Source organism: Eurytemora carolleeae, unplaced genomic scaffold (genome assembly GCF_000591075.1).
Source record: "Eurytemora carolleeae unplaced genomic scaffold, Eaff_2.0 scaffold1028, whole genome shotgun sequence".
NCBI classification, from domain to species: domain Eukaryota; kingdom Metazoa; phylum Arthropoda; class Copepoda; order Calanoida; family Temoridae; genus Eurytemora; species Eurytemora carolleeae.
Genome location: NW_019397130.1, coordinates 205,353 through 214,841, shown reverse-complemented (window position 1 = coordinate 214,841; position 9,489 = coordinate 205,353).

Genomic DNA, 9,489 nt, shown 5'->3' with positions numbered 1-9,489 from the left:
CTCGGCCCCCCCCCCCTCGTACGCCTCTGCCCCCTTCCCAAGAGTACAACCCCCCACACTGCCAACTAAATCACCCACCTGTTCGCGTCACTAATCGTGAATGTCTAAAATGCGTCACGCAGCCATGACGCGCAGAATATGCGTCAATTGAGATTAATCGCAGTTATAGACAGATTCATATTCAGCTGACATGGATCTATATTCTTTATACCGCAAGGGTTTATTGAGTACATCTTAGCAGCCATTTTTATTTTTTACAATGTACACTTTGAACTATCATAGACATAATTTTAATTGGAAACAAAAAAGAAATTTTCCTACATTCACAATTTTAAATTTGTGAAGAACAGTAATTTAAAAAGAATAAATTTTTTTCAATTTTAAGCAGTTTTTCCTGGAATTTTTTTACTTTTAACCCCTCTCTCACTAAACCCCCCCCCCCCCCCCCCCCCCCCCCCCCCCCCCGGGGTTTTTGTTTAAACCTTTTTTTTAAAAAAGGGGGGGGGGGGGGGGGGGGGGGTAAGATGGGTGCTTATATCTGACAAATATTTCTAAATTACAATAATTTACAAATATTTCTAAAAACCCTTTTGAAATAAACAAAAGCTGGAAATTCTCAACAATGTTTTGAAAGAAAAACAGAAATAGTTCTTCACTGTTTATGTCGTAACATCACGGAAACCATGAAAATCATAAAGAAGCTCCTCAACAAGTCACGATCATAAACAGTTAGAGCCAGAAAACTGTGGAATAGGAAGACGACATTAAAGCAATATTTATAGTATATTTGATGTTGTTACTAAGCAAATAGTATTTGCACATTAATTATAAAGTAAAATGTTTTGCATAAACTCATATGTTCATTTGAATTATATATTACTTGTGTCTAAAAGTCGTCTGTCTATTCTAGGGTTTTCTGGTTCTCACTGAAAGTTGGTATAGAAAGATACAGTTTGAAAATTAATCACTAACTAATAAGACCGATTCAACTTACAAGTATCAATCTCAAATCTAGCCTCAGTGGCGTATATAAGGGGGGTTATTGGGGTTAAGTGATGAATATTCTTCAAAACAATGCAACTAAGTTCTCAGGGCACAGGTGGCTGATTATCGCAGATTTTTCATATTGGGGGATTTGCTAATTTATAAGCTGTTTAAAAAGTTTCAATTTATAGTGGACAACCTTTAAGGTAAAAATTAAGTCAGGTGAAAGCTGCAAGGTGGTAAAGGAAGCCTTTTATTTGCTAGAGTTTCTTAATCCCAAAAATTATTGGGAAATTGAAATGAAACCCAGCTAAAACCTCTAATTTGATAAACATCATGAATGGGGTTTGTACATGGTCTAGGGTGGGGGTAATACAATTTTAGGCGCGCAAAATGTTCAAATTTACCCTCATGAAAATTCTTATTTACGCCCCTGTCTAGCCTTTCTTAGCCATGGCTATGAAGATTATAAAACTGCAAAGTGCTTTTTTATATTCAGCCTTGAAGAAATAATTTGCAAAATGATGACTATCTTATTTTAAAATTTTCCATCTTGAATTTTCTTTTTGTACTTTTCCGTTAAAAAATCACATTTAAACAACAAATCAGTCTTCAATTTAAAGGAACTAATCAAATCCATCCATGTGAAAGATTAAACAACTTTTAAAGACGTACTGTTTTATAATATTTTAAACAGTGAGATTCATAAAACTGTGAACTAAGAAGACGATATTTAAGCAATCTCATGGGTGTTTTATGCTGTTGTGGGTCTTTGTGAAGTGCACAATTGCTGTCCTTCATGTTCATGTTTAAAAAGCATAACAGTGTTTTTTTCTTTAATCGTCTCAATCAATCATAAAATGTTCAAAATAAAATGTTTTATTGCGTACATTAAATGTACATCAAGTACGCGTTAAAAGAAAGATAAACCCAAACAACCCGGAAATGCACAAGCTGCAAACAGGCTTCAGGGGTTACAGAACAATATACTAATCTGTTGCACTGTAAATCTTGTTAATATTTGAACTACCGTACCTACCTTTACGCAGCTAGATATACAGTTTACCACTGAACATTTTGTACCGTACCGACCTTTACGCAGCTAGAGATACAGTTTACCACTGAACATTTTGTACCGTACCGACCTTTACGCAGCTAAAGAAAGTTGTACAGTTTACCACTGAACATTTTGTACCGTACTGACCTTTACGCAGCTAAAGAAAATTGTACAGTTTATCACTGAACATTTTGTACCGGACTGACTTTAGCTATTTGCACATTATAAATACAAACATACATTTTAGAAGGGGATGATTCATTTGGTGTCCTGGTTTGCCTTTTAAAGTTTGTATTTGTACTGTACAGCATGCTCTACCTGTACTTGAAATAAACCAAAGTTTACAGTGTACAGACTATAACAATAATTGCTTTAAAACTACAAAAGGACTACATAGTTCTTAATTTGGAACTACAACTACTAAAGGGCTACACAGTTCTAAAATTGGAACTACAACTACTAAAGGGCTACACAGTTCTAAAATTGGAACTACAACTACTAAAGGGCTACATAGTTCTAAAATTGGAACTACAACTACTAAAGGGCTACATAGTTCTTAAATTGGAACTAAAGCTACTAAATGTCTACACAGTTCTAAAATTGGAACTACAACTACTAAAGGGCTACACAGTTCTAAAATTGGAACTACAACTACTAAAGGGCTACAAAGTTCTAAAATTGGAACTACAACTACTAAAGGGACTGCACATGACAAAGGGGGATTATAGAGACAATCAGCGCAAAATAACTTAAATTTTTCCAAGTATCGTTATTCAAGAAAAACTAAAAATTATTTTAAGTTGTCTTAGACATTATCTAATTCAACTACTCTCTGTTATTCCTTAACTCCAACCTCAATTTCATCTAAAAGGATATTACCGTGATTAAACATAAATGTACACTCACCTGTAAGACCAGAGGAGGGCCTGAAACCCATGAAACCTGTCTGAGATGCTGAAAAAGGACTTCTACATTTTGTATTGTTCTGTCGACACATATATTCATGACTCGTTGATTCCAGTAGATTACAGATAGATAGATTAATACAAACTTAGATAGATGGATAAATAGATAGATAGATAGATAGCTATATAGTTAGATAGATAGATAGACAGATAGACAGATAGATAGAAAGATAGATAGATAGATAGATAGATAGATAGATAGATAGATAAATAGATAGATAGATAGATAGATAGATAGATAGATAGATAGATAGATAGATAGATAGATAGATAGATAGATAGATAGATAGATAGATATAGATAGATAGATAGACAGATAGATAGATAGATAGATGGATAGTTGGATAGATAGATAGATAGATAGATAGATAGATAGATAGATAGATAGATAGATAGATAGATAGTTAGACCGATAGATAGATAGATAGATAGATAAATAGATAGATAGATAGATAGATAGATAGATAGATATATAGATAGATTGTTAGTTGGTTAGTTAGACAGTAAATCAGTTGGATAGAGGAAGACAGACTTGAAATATAATAATGAGCATATTTTATCAGCATTTCAGGAATTCAACAAAATTTAACACAAAAATTATAAGAATCTAGGGTTGGGCATCGTTTAAAAAACGAAAAAAGAATTGTCGTTTTTCATTTCGTTTTTTTTAATACAAACTTAGATAGATAGATGGATAGAAAAGATGGATAGACAAATAGATAGATAGATAGATAGATAGATAGATAGATAGATAGATAGATAGATAGATAGATAGATAGATAATTTAATATCTTTTTATTACTGACAAATCAATCTAGCGTATACATAGTACATACCATCCAACTACACATAATCTATTTATCTTAATATTATCTAATATATATCTAGTCTCTCTGTCTATCTATCTTTGAAACTATCTACCTATCTAAGAAACTATCTACTTATCTATGAAATTATCTAACTATCTTTGAAACGATCTAACTATCTATGAAACTAGCTACCTATCTATGAAACTGATCTACCTAACTATGAAACTAGCTACCTATCTATGAAACTATCTACATATCTATGAAACTAGCTACCTATCTACGAAACTATCTACATATCTATAAAACTATCTACCTATCTATAAACCTAGCTACCTGTCTATAAACCTATCTACCTCTCTACATATCTATATAAAACGATCTACCTATCTATGAAACTAGCTACATATCTATGAAACTATCTACCTATCTATAAAACTATCTACCTATCTATGAAACTATCTACCTATCTATGAAACTATCTACCTATCCATAAAACGATCTACCTATCTATGAAACTAGCTACATGTCTATGAAACTATCTACCTATCTATAAAACTATCTACCTATCTATAAAACTATCTACCTATCTATGAAACTATCTACCTATCTATAAACCTATCTATAAAACTATCTACCTATCTACGGTGTATGCGCATGTTTTTATTGATGTCCATTCTTCAAAGAGTTTGGTCTCGTGTTTCCAAGCTTTTTTAAGTCCTCTTCAATCATCTTTACTGTGCAGCACTATCGCCATATTGTTTTAGTAGAACAAAGAATGGAAATGCTTAATTGTATTGTATATTTTTTCTATTTTTTATTTCATCTGCATCATGGGGTTTTAATTGAAAGGTTTGAATTAAAATCCCGGTTCTAAATTTTTCAAAAATTACTGAATAATTACGGTTAAACTCTTGAAGGGAGTGGAAACGTTATTTCAAGTTACTCTCTATTTACATTGTGGAATTTAAGATTCACAACGGCACCCTTTAAAGCTTTCAATGCCAATTGACACGATCTTGTAAGCTATCGATGTCAACCTAACAATAGCTCCTAACTCTCAATTACAAACCAATGGGCACGATCTTAAAAGCTATCAATGTCAACCAGACACTAGGTCGTAACTATCAATGTCAAACCAATGGTCACGATCTCGATAGCTATCAATGTCAACCAGACACTAGGTCGTAACTATCAATGTCAAACCAATGGGCACGATCTCGATAGCTATCAATGTCAACCAGACACTAGGTCGTAACTATCAATGTCAAACCAATGGGCACGATCTCGATAGCTATCAATGTCAACCAGACACTAGGTCGTAACTATCAATGTCAAACCAATGGGCACGATCTCGATAGCTATCAATGTCAACCAGACACTAGGTCGTAACTATCAATGTCAAACCAATGGGCACGATCTCGATAGCTATCAATGTCAACCAGACACTAGGTCGTAACTATCAATGTCAAACCAATGGTCACGATCTCGATAGCTATCAATGTCAACCAGACACTAGGTCGTAACTATCAATGTCAACCAGACACTAGGTCGTAACTATCAATGTCAAACCAATGGGCACAATCTCGTCAGCTATACAATGTCAACATGGACACTAGCTTGTAAACTATCAATGCCAAACCAATGGGCACGATCTTGTCAGCTATCAATGTTAACACGGACACAAGCTTGTAAACTATCTATGCCAAACCAATGGGCACGATCTCGTCAGCTATCTATGTCAACAAGGACACTAGCTTGTGAACTATCTATGCCAAACCAATGGGCACGATCTTGTCAGCTATCGATGTCCACATGGAAACTAGCTTGTAAACTATCAATACCAAACCAATGGGCACAATCCTCAACTTGTTTGTTAAAACAAGGAACGATTACTCTTTCGCAGTAAACAGTACAGTGTCTCTATATCAACTGACTATATTTGGATTCTACATTAAAGATTAAGTATTAACAGACGTAATTACAAGTTATGTACAACGTTATTTATCTTGATAACTATGGGCCTCTGTATTTATTACATAATTGTAAGTTGTAGTTACTAATATGCATCGTTTGAAGGACGTTTTTAAACATTCAGAGTTTTTAAGACTTTTAGGCTCTATCGGAATCTGAGTTGTACAATGTACATCCTATCTCAAAATTACATACTTGATAAGTTTAATTTTGGTATGTCATGCAAAATATTTACCCTAATCAAAGATATTAAAGAGAGTGACCGGCTATGTAAGGTAGTTGAACTGAGTATGCAGTGTTGTGGAAAATTTCTTTCGGATTCATTTGAGACATTTTAAACTTTTTAAAGATCTGTAAATCCTGAGTTTGAGGGCAAATTAGACGTTCAAAACTCCTACTTTGAGGGTGGATGCGTTTTCAGTTTTAGTTTTTTTTAATTATTAAATACCGACGAAAAATAAAGTAAAAATTATACAGAAGTTTTCAAAAGAAGTTTTCCACAACACTGCATACTCAGTTCAACTACCTTACATAGCCGGTCACTCCCTTTAATCAATACGATTTTTAGGAACTGTTTATAAAATCGTTTTAGTTAATATCTTTGCTCAGAGAAAAAAATGTGCACAATGTTTCTAATTAAAGCAAACTTATCGAGGATACAATTTTGCAATGTGATAAATGGTCATGCAGCGGACCAATTTAGAAAGCTTAATGTTTAAACATTATAGCAATACTTATGCGTTTTGATGTTGTTACAAAGCAAATATATTTACTAGTAACTTAGCAAAGCACCATTTAAGAGAAAAGGGTCTATTTACACTGTACAATTGATATGTCTGATGTTTATTGAGCTAGTTTAAGTCCTAACTTGAGTTTAAAAGTCGTCTTCCTATTTCAGAGTTTTCTGGTTATCACTGTAATAAACTTTGAAACAATCTTGTCGGTATAAAAAGATTTCAAAAATACTTTTCTTACTGCTTGGTTTCTACAGAAGTATGGTTAACGTTGTTGTAAACAAAAAGTGCGCAACTTTTTCCCTTTAAAAAGAAAAACGGGGCATTCACGTTTATTTTGCGCATATGATACTCCCACTGGAATTTGGGGCGGGATTATGAATATTTTAAATTCAATGATTTATTGCTTTAATGGGTTCCGAACACGGGAATATTTGTAACTTAAACTAAATTTTAAAAATCCGAATTGGTTAAAGTGTACTCTATCTATAAAATCAACTTCAACTTCAAAGTAGGAAATGTATTTCGATATTTTTTTTACATCTTTACCAGTACTTGGATAGATATGCACAATAAATTATATAGATATTTAATAAGCAATTAATTCAAAAATCGTGAAATTAATAGAAAAAGTATTTTTTGAGAAACGTGATTTTAAAAATGATTGGTCAACCTTAAGAATGATCGAAGCTAGTTTTTATATGTGTAGAGTGTTCGATTCACAACGGTACCTTTAAACCTTTGTTAGATCAAGGGTGATTGAGATATCCTAGTTTTTCTATCTACAAATTTATAGAAAACTTAGAAATATGCGATTTTGTTATTAAATATTTTTGTGGATTAGGCTGAATTTTTTTTGTGGACACTCAGAGAGTGGCCGGGGTGTGTTATAGGCTAAAAAAATTTTGTAGCCGTTTAATATTTGTACACTCTGATATCTTTATAATTTGGCAACCTTATTACTACACTTTGATATCATAATTTACAAACTTATTTTTTATATATTATACTTTTATATATATTCTTTTACAAAATACATTTTGGTAACCTGATGATTTAGTTCGTACCCTGCTCTCGTTAACCATAAATTTAAAGTTGTCATTGTTCATTCTTATGTTTTAATGAAAACTTGAGAAGCTACCAGGTCAGAGTCGTATCCGTTATAGTTCCGTATGAAATCAATTTCTTCCAGAATTTAAAAAATAAAATATATACATTACACGGGCAGCCGTAGTACATTTGAATTTCCGAGCCGGGTCAACCGGTCCCAATTTGTACTGTATCGCCCGGACATATTGGGTAAATAAAGCAGGCACTCAATAGGACTAGCCAGTGCAACAAGGTTGACGTGGTCCGACTTTAGGTTGACTTTACTTTTACTAAAGGGTCAGAGGTGCGTGATTTCCGATAAAATTGTAATCCTTAACTCCTACTAAATTAATGCACATTCCTCTTAAATGTGACCTTGAGTCAAAGAATTGAATGATGTATTCGTGAGCAACGTAGCATGTTGCGTAGCTGTTGCGTGCCCTATGCGTAAAATTTGAGAGAAAATTGATTATATTTTCATCCTTTTCCGCTCTTTTGCGTAGATGGTAAAGCAGGGTGCTTCCTAGAACAAAATACGCAAAAAGTATTCCAAGAAATAAACGAAAATAAATAGATCTTGTTAAATTATCAAGATCAGTTCAAGGTCAGGAAGATTTAAGAATTCGAGAAGCTTTCAAACTTTGGTTTTAAATACAAATTTTACAGATCTTTAGAAGGCGCCTCATATGGAAAAATATATACAGAGATACAATAAAAGTATACATTGTAAAATAGCCATTTTTTTGTATTGTAACAATACTGCATATATGTACTTCACACATATGTGCCAGATAACCTTTTGGACAATGAAACTCCATTTAGAAAAACCGTCATTTTAAAAATGATTTAATTTTTTATAAACCTCTCATTTATAATTGTGTTTTTCCAGCGTTATCTATGATTTTAAACATCCTACATTATACAATCTGAGGTTCTTTCTTTCGAAGCAACTCCTGGCCGAGTCCATTAGCGCCTGATCCAATCAGGGTTCAGTCATGTGTTTGTTGTCTATTCTGAACCAATAGAAATTGCATGGCGCTAACATCTGTCTTTCTATCTATCTAAGTACAAACTGGGACTGGAAAGGTTGACCCGGCTCGGAAATACAAATGTACTGTGGATGCCCGTGTACGTCCTCTTATTAAAGAGCGATTCGGGACAAAAAACCATTTTTGATGAGTAACCGGCCGGATAAATTTTCTTTTCTCATATCTTGCGTGACATTAAAGCTTGGGGAGCTGCGATGTCACAAAGTCGTATGCGCAATGTCGCATAAATTTGAGATGACATTTCTCGGGTCTCCGACATTTTAATTCTGTGAGTAATTTATTAAGAGACATTTAAGGTGTCATACTGGGCTTTTTGGATGACATTCTGAAGCCATTTTTGGGTACAAAAGACTTGTCACCTTTTTTAGCACAATCTTTGCAGCGTTTTAAGCGAAATTTCTTTCCTTTTTGCACAATCATTGAAAATCTAAAAAGTCATTCTACATAGATATAAACTATTTAATGATGCCCAGAGAGGTAGTACTATCATTATGGGAGAAATTTAGGATTTTGTATAGAAAACTAGACCTTTAGGGCGCTTCGCGCCCATCTTTTATTTAAATTGTGAACATGTTCTTTTTGTTTACATTTTAAAACAAAGAAAAAAAAATTTTGCGGATTTTTAAAAAAAAATTCGCGGATTTTCAAGAATTTAAATTTTTTTTACAAAATTAAAAACCTTTAAAGCTCATTTTTCTTTTTTATCATTCATAAACCTTACCTGTGGTCACGTGATGTCCCATAAAAAATTTGGGCCCGATCGGTTCAGCCGTTTTGACGTTTATTGGATACAAACAAACAAACATACATGTACATAGATATATCAGCAAC